Consider the following 14,543-nt stretch of genomic DNA (forward strand, 5'->3'; position numbering starts at 1 on the left):
TGGGTGGTTTTGGTGAACAACACTTTCGTGTTTGGCCCTTTAACATCCTCATATGGGACCACAGTTTGGGTCTCAGTTCCAGAGTAGCAAAACAAGACCTGCAGTTTGAAGCAGTGGATAGCACTCATCAACTAAGTGCTTATTTGAAGAAGCAGCATTTTCTCTTTTTTTTAATGGTATTTAAGTGCTTACTGAGTGCCAGGCACTGTTCTAAGTGCTGGGGTAGAGTCAAGCCAATCAGGTTGAACACAGTCCATGTCCCATAAGGGCCTCACCATCTTAATCCCCATTTTACAGATGAAGGAATGACATAGAAGTGTAATGATTTGCCCAAGGTCACACAGCAGGCAAATAGCAGAGCTGGGACCAGGTTTAATGGATAGAGCATGGACCTGGGAGGCAGAAGGACCTGGGTTCTAATGCCGCTCCGCCACTTGTCTGCTGTGTGACCTTGGGCAAGTTACTTTACTTCTCTGGGCCTCGGTTACCTAATATGGAAAATGGGGATTAAGAGTGTGAGCCCCATATGGGACAGGGACTCTGTCCAACCTGATTAACTTGTATCTACCCCAGTTTTTAGAACAGTGCTTGGCACTTAGTAAGCACTTAACAAGTACCATAATTATGATTATTTAGGGTGGGGATGAATAAAAGGGAGGAAATCGGGGCAATGCGGAAGGGAATGGGAGCTGTGCTGACTCCAGGATTAGATGATTTAGGTAACATAATGTTCCTGCCCCCCACCCACCCACCCACCCAAAATCGGGTCAGGCTCTTAAGGAGCCCACCAAATACAGTAACCACTGTGGGGTTCTCTGAGTAGAACAAAGCATTCGACCTTTGTAGGCTGCTCTGTGAAATCAATAATCTCCTTTTGACTTTTGTGCTGCTGCTCTGAGTCTTGCTAAGAAGAGATCAGATCTTTCCCAGGAAGGAGCGACAGGCCAATTGAGGTCTGCTGCCTTTAGCCCCCTCACTGTTTACAGCTAGAAATACTTCGAATGAGTCATATGTGCCTTGGGGTTTTTTGTTTGCTTTTTTTTAAATTACCTATCACTTGTCTCCGGCCTGATCTACTCTTTAAGACCATCTGGGCAAAGACTGCTAACAGGAGGCAGGCAAGAGTGTGGAATTATAACCCTCGCTCTGACCTTGAAGTTATCTAGTGTGCATCCCCTGCCTCCATCCCATCATGCAGTATCCAGGACAAGTCTATCCATACCTCCCAAGTGCTTAGTACAATGCTCTGCACATAGTAAGCACTCAATAAATACCATTGATTGATTAATTCCATACTCCTCAGTCAAGAAGTTATTTCCCCCACTGGGGTCTCACCGAACCCTTGCCCACCACGATGAACGGTTTCCTGAAGGAACAGCGATCCAGCTATCTGGCCAACTCCTCCAAAATAATCCAATTACCTGCCACATCATTTTTTTTGGCCCAGACCTTCTCTGGCTGTTGAAGATGGGGTTTGGGGGGGGGGGGGGCATGTCGAGGGAAGAGGCAGGGTTGGATTTCCATTGACCTTACCCCGTTTCCACCCCTTCCCGAGGAGCCGAGAGCTGTGAGCTTGAGGGGAGGCGGGGGCGATTGTGGCAGCTGGGCCTTATGCTTTATCATAGTCATCGGTAGCATTTATTGAGTGCTTCCTTGGTGGAGAACACTGTACTAAACCCCTGGGAAAGGACAATACAACAGATTCGGTAGACACGTTGCCTACCCATGACGAGCTTGTTGTTTAAACGGGGGGGGGGGGGGGGGGGGGGGGTGGAGACAGCATATAAGTGCCATGTGACCGAGGGTGGGGTGAATTGCAAGTGCTTCAAGAATACAGAGCATAAGGATTGTGGTATTTGCTAAGCACTTACTTTGTGCCAAATGCTGTACCAAGTTGGTAGACATGGCCCCTGCCCACAGCAAGTTTACAGTCTAGGGGGGGAGGCAGACGTGATTAGAAATACATAATTTATAATATGAGGTTAGTCTGGGGAGGGGGAACTGGGTGGGAACTTAGAGGCACCCCTTGCTGTTTTAACTCCTTTTATGTGGATTTGAGTAAAGCTCCACACATGACTTTCACCTATGCAAAATACTTGTCTGAGACATGGTATTAGAACCAGAAGATGAGGCTTGGAGTCATCTCATTAAGGGCCAGATGCCCATGACAGATACCAACTCTGCCTTTCAGCCTTTCACATATAGGTTTCGGCACATTAGGCATAATGGGAACTATTTCTGATCTCTCTGACCTGCTAAGCTCCGAGGCAGCAAAAGATTCAGAAATGGAGCAAGTATCTTAGTGCTGTCGCGATCTGTCTGCTTCGGGCTACAGTCTCCTCCAAGAGGCCTTCCCCAACAAATCCTTCATTTTCCCTACTCTCTGTCCCTTCTGTGTTGTCTATGCACTTGGATCTACCCCCTTTAAGCATTTGATGTTCACCCCACCCTCAGCCCCAAAGCACTTATGTGAATTTTTAAAAATTTTCATACAGGTACAATTCATTTTCATATCTGTCTCCCCCTCTAGAACGTGAGCTCTTTGTGAGCAGGGAACGTGTCTTCCGACTCTATTTTATTATGCTCTCCCAAGCATTTAGTACAGTGCTCTGCGGCAATAAATATCATTTACTGAGTAATTTAGCACATGAAGTTCTTATCTCTGGAGACACCTGCTGGTAGGAGAGTTTCATCCCAGAAAGCAATGTATCGAACTTCAGATCCATTAGCCTGCCAGAACTCATACTATTTTCTTCAAAACGCAACATGCTGAGGGCTTTATTTTTCTTATTTGAACCTCTTAGGAGGAAGTAGCAACACATTTTTAAACAAAATTGGCCAGTCTAGGAAACCCCAATTTCAGAGTGAAGGACGTTGGACTACTAGTGACTTAGAAAATCTTCCGATGCCAAAGTATATTTGCCGACTCCCCTTTACCAATTTCATATTCTGATCACAATTCTCTGTCCCTCCAAGTGTCTACTTGTCTCTCTCCCTCTAGATCTGCCTCTTTCTATTTCCCTCTCTGTACCGTCTACAGATTACTGAATTCACTTTAAAATGATTTACTGAGATTCTCTGCTGGAGAATGGATTGTTAGTGACCCTGGAGATCATCTGGACTTTTTTTTTCTTTGGAAACTCCTTTTTGTAGATGTTTTTTAAAAATGATGGGTAAGGTCATGGTAATTCAATCAACCAGTGGTATTTACTGAGTGCCTGCTCTCTGCAGAGCGTGGTACTAGGCACTTGGAAGAGTGGGAGGAAACAAGAGATACAAGATCCCTGCCCTTGAAGACTTTACACTGTAGCTGGAGAGACAAACCATTCAATTACAGGTAGAAGTCATAGAGTGCATCAAACGTGTCTAAATGCTGTGGGGATTATGGAATTTAAGTGCTTTTAAAGCCCAGAAAGGCTGAAGTAGCAGTTGTGAGAAATTTCTAGCGTGACATTCTGTGGTAGCCAAGATAGGGTATTTTTAGGTATTATTTTGAATTAGATCCTGCACTCGGTTTGGAATGACAAAAATGCAATCAATGAACTCCCTTATTCTGTGGTCTTGTCTGCAAGGGGCAAACCCAGGAGCCAGTTGAAAAAAATGACACAGATTCCTTCCGTGACACAAGAGCACTCATGATATTTGGCTCACTAGGTACCATAAGGGGCAGTAGACAATAGTGCATTGTTGCTTTCTGATGTTGTTGTTAATGGTAATTGTAAGTGCCTACCATGTGCCAGGTGCTGTACTAAGCGCTGGGGTAAATATAAGTTATTCGGGTTGGACACAGTCCCTGACCCACATAAGGCTCCCAATCTGAATCCCCATTTTACAGACGAGGTAACCGAGGCTGAGAGAAGTGAAGTGACTTGTCCAAGATCACACGGCAGACAAGTGGTGGAGCCGGGGTTAGAACCCAGGTCCTCTGACTCCCAGACCCATGCTGTTTCCACTAGGCCACACTGCTTCTCATTTTGGTGTTGAATGGCTGAAAATCATCAGTTGAGGTCATGAAGGGCTTAAAAATTGGGTCTTCAGAAGAGCCGCTGATTGGCCTGGCAGACTGCCCAAATGACGGCTGCTTCTCAGCACTCTTGGCCTCCGTGGGCTCTCCATTTCTTCCCCCACACTTCAGCCTGCCAGACTCCAGGGACTGACCTGAGGCCACCGAAGGCAAAGCAGCATGGTCTGGTAGGTAGAGCCTGGGCCTGGGAGTCAGAAGGACCTGGGTTCTAATCCTGGCTCCTCTACTTGTCTGCTCTATGGCCTTGGGCAAGTCTCTATGCTTCCATGGGCCTCAATTCCCTCATCTGGAAAATGGGGATTAAGACAGTGAGCCCCATGTGGGACAGGGACCAATTATCTTCTATCTACCCCAGTGCTTGGAACAGTGCCTGGCACATTGTAAGTGCTTAGCAAATACCACAATTATTATTATTATTGGAGAAGCAGAATGGCCTAGAGAATAGAGCACGGGCCTCGGAATCAAAAGCTCATGGGTTCTAATCCCGGCTCTGCCGCTTATCTACTGTGTGACCTTGGGCAAGTCACTTCTCTGGGCCTCAGTTACTTCATCTGTAAAATGGGGATTAAGACTGTGAGCCCAATGTGGGACAGGGACTGTGTCCAACCTGATTTGCTTGTATTCCCTTCCAGCGCTTAGTACAGTGCCTGGCACATAGTAACCGCTTAACAGATACCACAGTTATTATTATTATTAGTGACGGAGACCAGAGCAGGGGGTGGAAAGTCCCGTGTTCTTTCCACTAGGCCAGGCGGCTGTCACCCCACAACCAAGAACTTGCCACATCTTTCCCCTCCTCTCCCCTCCATTCCCTTTCTCACGCTCAGCCTGGAAATGAACTCCCAGCTGAAATGAGGGAACTCTGGTACCTTTGTTTTCATTCACAATTAAAACCCTGAACTGGGCACCCCCTCCCCGCTTTACGAAGATGCTGTGGGAACTAGTTTGCCTCAGATGATTGAAGTGTGGAATGTTTTTCAGACCTGGCATCTAGACAGATGTAAATATGCGAGAAAAATGTGCCTACTGAGTTCCAATTATCCTTAATTGTGGGCAAAAAAAATTAGATGTTATCTCCCTTTCATTGTTGCAAGATACTTTCAATCAGGAATGCAGAAGCACTACACAGAAGCAATTAAAGGTATTATGTGTACTATGCAATTGAATTCCGGATCGGTTTAACCTTAGATGCTAATAATATTTTTTTGCCACACAGGCTATTTTCTTTTTACAGCATTTGGGCTTCTATAAATCACTCTCTATTGATCTCAAATCTGTAAAAAGAAGGGGAAGGTAAAGAAATGAGAAGTGAGCCCAAAGGTTATACTGAGAGGAGTCAGCTTGTTCCTTGCTCCCACCCCCACCTCATCCACTCAATAACTTGGCCCCGCATGCCAGATTTCATGATCACTAGTCATGGAAAGATTTCCCTCAGGGAGGGAAGATGACAAGTTCAGTTTTGGAAAGGTCCAGTTCGAGGTGCGGGATGGCCATCCAAATGGAGGTATTGGGGAGAAAGAGTAGCTGTGGGATTGGCTAGCTGGGGAAAGGCCAGGGCAAGAGAGGTAGATTTGGTTATGTGTCACTCAGTCCTTTTCAAATTTATCATCGGTCCAGGGAACGGTGGGATTTGATCCCCGTTTTACAAACTGAGGCACAGAGAGGTTAAGTTGCTTTCCCAGGGTCACACAGCAGACAAGTGGCAGAGCCGGAATTAGAGCCCAGGTCCTCTGACATCCAAACCCGGGCTCTCTCCACTAGGCCACGCTGCTTCATCCTTATTGCATCCTCTTACAGAGCTGTGTGGAATAAATTGAACAAGACCGTCTACGTAACCCCACTTTCCCCGATTGGTGTTGGGAGATGAATCTGAGAGGCCACCCACGATGTTTTGGGTTTTTTTATGGTATCTGTTCAGCACTTACTATGTGCCAGCAGCATGGCGTACTGTATAGAGCCCGGGCCTGGGAGTCAGAATGTCATGGGTTCTAATCCCAGATCCACTGCTTGTCTGCTGTGTGACCTTGGGCAAGTCATTTCACTTCTCTGTGCCTCAGTTCCCTCATATATAAAATGGGGATTTGAGACTGTGAGCCCCATGTGGGACAGGGACTGTGTCCGACCCGATTTGCTTGTATCCACCCCAGTGCTCAGTGTGGTGCTTTGCACATAGTAAGTGCTTAACCAATATCATAATTACTATTATTATTATCACTAAGCGCTGGGGTAGATGTGAAGCTAATAGATTGGACATAGTCCCTGTCCCACATGAGGCTCACAGTCTTAATCTCATTTTACGGATGAAGTAACTGAGGCCCAGTGAAGTGACTTGTCCAGGGTCACACAGCAGACCTGTGATGAAGCTGGGATTGGACCAAGGCCCTTCTGACTCAGGCCACGCTTTTTCTCTGACACGACCAGCTGGGTCATCCCAGTGCAATCTCAGAACTTTGAGGAACTTTTATGAGCAGCTGTATTTATTAAGCAATTTCCAGAGCCCAGACTGACTGGTGGTATCAAATTCTCCAATCATTTTTTTATCTAGATGGTAAGCTCATGTGGACAGGGAATGTGTCTGCTTATTGTTGTATTGTACTCTCCCAAGAGCTTAGCACAGTGCTGTGCACACAGTAAGCACTCAATAAATATGATTGAATGAATGAAAGTAAGTGCTCAGTAAATGCAATTGAATGAAGGAATGAATGAATCTATTGCACTGCAATAATTTTGGTCCACTTGGTTATCCTGTGGTTTGAAGCCACACTGCAGTTCCAGGAGCATGCGGTCAACAGTATTCTGTAATAGTTCTTGATCATTCTTAATAGTCCTTCAATAATTCTTCAATTCTCTTGACTGGAAGTTTGATGTGGGCAGGGAATGTGTCTACCAATTTTGTTACATTGTACTCTTCCAAGCACTTATGCAGTAAGCTCTCAATAGTAATAATAATGAATACAATTGATTGATTGATTAATAGTTGGTCTAGGACCGGGGCTTAGAGATCTTGCCAGCACTGAAAAGTGGTGAAATGCACAGTAGTTGCAATTGGCTCTTTAACCTTTCGTTTTGGATAGTATGGTAATCGTACCATCCCTTAGACTGTAAGCTCATTGTGGGCAGGGACTGTGTCTACCAATTCTATTGTACTCTCCCAAGTGCTTAGTACAGTGATCTGCACTCAGTAAGCACTCAATAAATTCCATTGATGATCTTTGAGATCCTGCAGAATTTCCTCATTGGTCTAATTATTGAGCAAAGCTTGTATGTTTAAGCGATGTTTCCCCTTCATGCTAGCAGATCTTAGCAGGTGTTCTGCTAGTGGGAAATTAAAAGCCTTACAACTAAATATACTGCTTGACTAACCTCACTATGACAGTCATGTAGGAGAATAAGCAATCTCTGCCTTGAGAGTAATTTAATTGTGTTCTGTGTGATGAGGCACAGAGACTATTTGGGCATTTCTGAACCACAAAGTCTGTCTCAAAGAGAATTCAAATTGTGCCCTATATGGTAAGCCAGTTTCACAGGGAAATTGTCTTTAAAAAGCATTAGAAAGTGCCTTGCCCACTCCTAATGGCAGGGGAGGTGTGTTGGAAATTAGCAACTTGGCTTCAATAGTGTATAAACAAACGTGATCTTCCCTCCCTTAAATGTTTTCCTGAAAGGAATAACTTTGGGTGGAGTCCGTAATAGGACTAGAAGGGGAATCCAATCAGTGATTGATTTGGATTTTCACACTGACAGATCCATTCATCTCCCCCCAAGCCCTTCAAGTTGGGTTTTGTGTTTGTTTTTGTTTTTGTGTTCACCTTTACACTATTTTATATCTTTTTTTTTCCAGAAATGTGCCTGTAAAGATTTATTACTTTCAGGGTTTACTTAGTAGACAAAAATGGGTGAAGAACTATGTTGGATGTTTTGGGTGAGCCTTTGTCTGTATTTGGGGATATGGAAGAGAAGGGAAGAGTGTCCCTCTCACTGTGATCTTTGACTTCTCAGGCTCCCTGACCTGCTTTTTATCTTGCTTCTCCTTTCTATGTGTCTCTTTTGTACTTTATTTCCCTCAGGTTCTTTCTTCTCCTCTCTAGTCCCTTTCCCTCTGTTTCAGGCCTTTTTCCACTCTTCATTCCCTCTTTTCCTTACTGGTATCTTTTCTTCTTCTCAGACTCTCAGCAGTATGCCTTTGGACACTGGCATCTCAGGAACTGGACTCTTATTGACTTTTGAAGATATTAAAGATACAGATTTCATTTAGTACTTTTGGCTGGTTTGGAGTCAGACCAGGTCTGCCCAGAACTTAGGGACAAGTTGATGGAGAATGAGTTAGTGGAGTTAGTCGATCTGGAGAATTCTTGCCCAGTAATCTAGATAATTCAAACCAGAGCGGTCTGGGGATTTATCTTAACTAGGTAGGTTTTCCTTAGGATGCAGTATATATCAACGGCATTTATTGAGCACTCACTATGTTCAGAGTGCCATACTAGGCGCTTGGGAGAGTACAATACAACAGAATTAGCAGACTCGCACCCTGCCCATAGCGAGCTTACAGTCTAGAGGTTTAAAGATCCTCTAGATCTTTAGTGATCGTTGCTGAGTAGATGGATGGACTCACTTTCAAAAGTTATCTGCCGAGTGAAGTGAGTCTGAGCTGCAGGGATGAATGCATGCTTGATAAGTTAAAGAAATTTAAAGGAAAATGTCCTCCCCGAATAAAGTGTTTTAGTTTGAGCCTCCAAGAGGTGAACATAATTTGTAACTGTGGACTAGCTACTGCTCTTCTAGGAACTTTAGGCAGGGTAGAGTTGGAGCAGTGAACTTAGCAGCTTTCGGATTCTGATTGCAACACAGTGGCAAGTGTTAACAAGTTCATTTTACTCAGGTTGACCTGTGCACCTTTTAGCATTGACTCTTGGCCTTTGAGGGTTTTTTGTTTTTGTTTTGGGGAGTGGTAGAGGATGGCTCTGACTCAATTTTCCTGTGGCATCGGGGAACAGTTTCAAGTACTGTGTCCAACAGTCATTAACTGGCCTCCTTCGCTCCCCACTTTTTCTGTTTTAAGAAGATTTGATTCTTGTCAATATTTGCCACAACCCCGAGCCAAACTTTTCAGACCTAAGAGCGGTACAATCTGTCAGAGTCAGATAAGCTAAGCGTGTCTGAGTGGCTCAATCTAAGTCAGGAGAGCATTCCCAGTTCCGCCTACGCTGGCTTTTTGACCTGACCTGTTGCTTATCAGAATGTGGCTTCCTGCTTGCTGGACAAGTCAACAAACCAAAGGTATGTGCCCTTTAAGATGTAGCTGATGCTAACTTTTAACCTGAAGTTTATTTGCCCCCTCTGGAGCAGAAACTCAAATTGGTAAGGAGAATAGTAATAATAAAATTTAATAATTGCGGTATTTGTTTAACACTTACTATGTGCCAACCATTGTACTAAGATCTTGGGTAGATACAAGATGACCAGGTCCCACAGGGGCTCACAGTCTAAGCAGGAGGGACATCAGGCAGTGACTCCTCATTTTGCCAGTGAGGGAACTGAGGCACAGAAAAATGAAGTGACTTGCCTTAGATTACTGCATACCGTTCTACCTAAGTAGCAGAATTCAGTGACTGCATTCGGCTCTATAGCTGATCGAAAGCCTTGACAGTCTATTGGTTTTGCTAGTGGAAGGCTGGTATGTAATTTGGCTCTTCTTCAGACGAATTGTCAGAGGTTTGACAAGCAGCCCATAATTATCTACGTGGCTTCTGGGTGGATGGTTCTGGGGCACAGTCATCAGCATATTGAAGCTCCTAGGCTGTGGAATTAAAATAGCTTCCCAGAGGATTGAAATTGGATGTCGTCCACAGAGTATGTTCATGTGTGAGGCATACGGAATTCATGGGTGCTGACTTTATCTTTCTTGTAAAACTACATAAGCAGCTTGAATTCTTTGCTTCTCCCAGGTTCATCCTGTCCCTGCCTTTCACTGTCACCTCTCCCTCCACTGGGCCCTTCCTTATGGCCTAGTGGATAGAGCCCGGGCCTGAGAGTCAGAAGGACCTGGGTTCTAATCCCAGCTCCGCCACTTGTCTGCTGTGACCTTGGACAAGTCACTTCACTTCTCTGGGCCTCAGTTCCCTCATTTCTAAATTGGAAATTAAGACTGTGAGCCCCATGTGGGATAGGGATTCTGCCCAACCCAATTTCCTTGTATCTGATGCAGTGCTGTACTAAGGTACAGTGCCTGGCACATTGTAAGCGCTTAATGAAAACCAGAATTATTGTCATTATTAATATTTGAATTGTCCCCCTTCATATCCACCACACACAGCTCTCTGCACCTTCAAAGCCCTGCTAAAATCCCATCTCCTCCAGCCTGCCTTGTGCTTTGCGGGCTGGGAGAATCTAAGCGGCTGAAGAGCCCCTAAGGCCTCCCTGTCCACCAGACAGCTGAACCAATCCACCAAGGCCACCTCCTTCCCAAGGGGACATCCAGCATCCTCGGCTAGACTGTGAGCTCCTGCTATACTGGAAGCTTATTGTGGGCAGGGAATGTGTCTGTTTATTGTTCTATCGTACTCTCCCAAGCGCTTAGTACAGTGCTCTGCACACCGTAAATGCTCAATAAATATGATGGACTGACCAACTGACTTGGCGTCCTCCTCCGCTGGACCTCCACACTGCCTCCCCTGGATCCCGCCCTGGCTCTCTTCTGCTTCACCTAGGAACCTCCATCCCGACCTGCCTCCCGCCACCCCAGCGGGACAGAGAAAAGCAGCCTTGGCCCAGGACCTCCCCCCACAGAACCCTGGGAGACTGTGGCGGTGGCTGCTGTTTGAGTGCTCACTTCTGGTGGATAGCAGCACGGGCCTGAGAGTCAAAAGGCCACGGATGGTAATCCCGGCTCCACCACTTGTCTGCGGGGTGATCTTGGGCAAGTCACTTCACTTATCTGGGCCTCAGTTACCTCATCTGGAAAATGGAGACTGAAACTGTGAGCCCTACATGGGACAACCTAATTTGCTTATATCCACCCCAGCGCTTAGTACCTGACATATATTAAGCGCGTAACAAATACCACAATTATTATTATGAGCCCCTTATCTTGCCTTATGCTGTCGAATCGTCTCCAACCCATAGCGATATCATGGACACATCTCTCCCAGAACCCCCACCTCCATCTGCGATCGTTCTGGTAATGTGTCCATAGAATTTTCTTTGTAAAAATCAGGAAGTGGTTTACCATTGCTGCCTTCCACGCAGTAAACTTGTGTCTCCACCCTTGACTCTCTCCTGTGCCGCTGCTGTCCAGCACAGGTGAGTTTTGACTTGCAGTAGATTGCCTTCCACTCACTAGCCACTGGCCAAGCTAGGAATGGAATGGGTATGCCTCTGCTTGACTCTCCCTCCCATAGTCGAGACTGGTAGGGTACTGGAAACTCTCCAGGTGTGATGCTGAGAGGGGATTATGAGCCCCAAGGAACCTAAAATGCTGCCCTTCTCTGTTTGGCAACTCCACCTTTTGTTTCATTCTCCTTATGCATCTGTTGCCAATCCCCTCTTGTCCTTTTTATTTTTAGACTGGGAGCGCCCCCCTCCCCACAAGGACCAGGAACCGTGTCCAATTTCTACCTATCATTGATTGATTGACTGATTCATCGACTTTCTCTGGCCACCCCATCTGATGATCAGGTAACTCCCATCTTCCCAACTCCCTGGTCTCCCCCACTCTCCCCTGACTCCCATTCCCCACCTTCCCTCCATTTTACCTTACCACCCTGGCTTTTAAAATTTTTTTCCTTATTTTTCTGACCCTCTTGGGAGCCCCCTGTGTTCCTGGAGGAGGCTAGTTTCATTTACTTGAAACTGATCTGTCGTAAAGTTGAAACACAGGGCAAGCCTTTTGAAAGGTTGTGTAGTTTATCCCAACTTGAAAAGTCAAACATTTCATCTTTGGCTTTGTAGATTTGTTGCTTTGGATGGTGTTGTGTGAGCACTACCTTACGTCCCTCTTGTTGCATTGCCTGAAGATTTGTGGCGTCCCTCCCTCCCTCACTGCTCTCTATTAACAAATAAAAAACAGCCCTTTTTGCTCTTAAGTCATCCGAGGTCTATTTACTTGATAAATACATGATAAATCATTCCAAGTGCCCAAAGAACTGAAGCTCCCCTTTCTGGTAGTAATAGTAATAGATTTTATTAAATGCCTATTCTGTGCAGAGATCACTGTACTAAGCTCTGGCAAAAAAATACAAGGGTGAGAATTAGACCTGAACCCCTGCCTCAAGGGGTTCACAATCTAAGAAAAGGCAGGGTGGCTTGACGATGGAAAAACAAGGAAAGATGAAGCTCTAAGAACAGAAGAACAACATAAAAAGTCTGAGACAAGAATAAATACAATAGGAGCTAAAGGATATTGTAGCGGTTTTCGTTCCTAGAGATGGGCCTTACACTTTCTATGCACGAGTGTGTGTGCACACAACACATACACACACACACACTCATGTCTCAACCTAGCAATGACAAAGCTTTCATTTAATTTGCACTGTGGAAATAGAGCCCTCATCATTCCCTATCCTTCTAACAGCTTTGGAACTGGACTTCCTGTCCCTGGATCTGGAAATATTTATTAATCTAGAAGCTCCTCCTAGAGACCTAGAAGGAAGACTTACACGACGTAATAGTACCCTCTGCTGGGCACTCCTCTACCAGAATAAATCCAGAACAGAGGCCCAGGTTCAAGTGAGGAATTCTTCCCTTTAGATGCCGATCCAGAAGGAAAGCAAAAGGCAAAATAGCATGTACAGAATTTCAAAGGGAGAGAAGAGAGAACGTTCTGAAAAAAAAGTGATACTTTTGCCATCTGCTGCCATGATTTCCCCACATTCCTGCTGCGTGCTGCATTCACTTTCTCTGTGGTTCATTCCTTCAGTCGTATTTATTCATTCAATCGTTTTTATTGAGCACTATTTGCAGAGTACTGTACTAAGTGCTTGGAAAGTACCATTATTACTACTTCACTTCTCTGGGCCTCAATTCCCTCACTTGAAAAATGGGGATTACTGTGGGGTGAGCATTGGACCGAGCTCCTGGGAGGGTTCACTACAGCCAAATTGGCAGACATTCCCTGGCCACTACAAGCTCCCCAGCTATTTTAGGTAGGAGTTCAGAGGTTTCTTCCCAACTGAAAAGAGAATGATGATAAATTGAAGCGCCAAACCGATACACTGGGCATAATTCATTGGCATCTTGAGGAGTCTGCTGGCCCGGCATCAACGAGAAAGCAATTAACAGGACTAGAATTTTATGGCTTTCTACTCAAAAGATGTAGAATTGTAATCTTTATATTATTACTAACCGTGAATTCATTATTAATTGACTCATCTGTAGACATGCAACTTTACAAATGTCTAATTACACAATTCATACATGTACCAGACCTAACTGAATCACAGAGGAGGATCTTGGAGCTAATGTTCTTTTCTATCTATCAGCGCTCTGATGATGGAATTAAGAGTTTGCAGGTGATTTGGCCCCAAGTGGGACTGCACACACCTTGGAAAATAGAAGTAGGATGACAAGGTCCATGACAGATTAAAGAACGGCTCCTCGACATCAGCGGGATGACATCTGCAAGTTTAGTGCCCTTAGGAACCAAAAATGGAATTACAGAGATGACAACTGGGAAGACAGACGACACAAATATGACAGAAAAGGACCTAAAGGTCAAAGTGGACCACAACATGAATAGAGGTGAGTGATACCATGCGGCAAAAACCCAACGTTGATAGTGGGTTGAATGCTGTGAGGCAGCTTGGACTACTGGAAAGAGCACGGGCCTGGGAGTCAGAGGACCTGGGTTTTAATCTCAGCTCTGCTGTGTGACCTTGGGCAAGTCACTTCATCAGGCCACAGTTATCTCATCTGTAAAACGGGCATTAAGATTATGAGCCCCACAAGGGATAGGGACTGTGTCCAACCCGATTTGCTTGGATCTACCCCAGCGCTTAGTTCAGTGCCTACCACATAGCATTTAACAAATACCATAAAAAGAAATTCCATGAGGAAACTTTCATGCCTTTGGGAACCAGCCCCCCTGGGAGGATGGGTAGGTCTCCCATGGGCCACTTTTTAGCTCTTCTCTGGCAGCCGGAAGTGGCCAGAAGCAGAGCCATCAGTGGCAGTCAGCAGCGCGAAGCTGCAACCATGGTACAGTTCAGCCAGGGTAGAAGGAAACAGAAGCAACACTCCACTTTTCCACCAGCAAGCCCTAAGGAGACACAGGAGAGAAAACCCTGCAGGTGCTGGTTGTGGGCAGGGATTATGTCTACCAACTCTGTTCTATTGTACTGTCCCGAGCGCTTAGTACAGCGCTTTGCATGCAGTAAGTGCTCAATGGATTCGATTCATTGATTGATTGATTGAAGAAGCCTTATAAGAAGAAGAAGGCAGGGTTTTCTAAATTAACCTTAAAACACATTTTGTGTTCAGAGAACTATCTCCATATTTCCATGGGACCAAGCCAATGTTAATTTCC

The 14,543-nt window shown here is 45.3% G+C and overlaps 1 non-coding gene across 1 annotated transcript; it reads right to left on the minus strand.

Moving 5' to 3' along the window:
* Positions 1-11,333: 11,333 nt before the first annotated feature.
* LOC119948330 lies at positions 11,334-11,471 on the minus strand. Its single transcript, XR_005456734.1, has one exon. It is a non-coding gene; the product is annotated as a small nucleolar RNA SNORA7 (small nucleolar RNA).
* Positions 11,472-14,543: the final 3,072 nt, after the last annotated feature.

The sequence above is a fragment of the Tachyglossus aculeatus genome, chromosome X4 (genome assembly GCF_015852505.1).
Source record: "Tachyglossus aculeatus isolate mTacAcu1 chromosome X4, mTacAcu1.pri, whole genome shotgun sequence".
NCBI classification, from domain to species: Eukaryota; Metazoa; Chordata; class Mammalia; order Monotremata; family Tachyglossidae; genus Tachyglossus; species Tachyglossus aculeatus.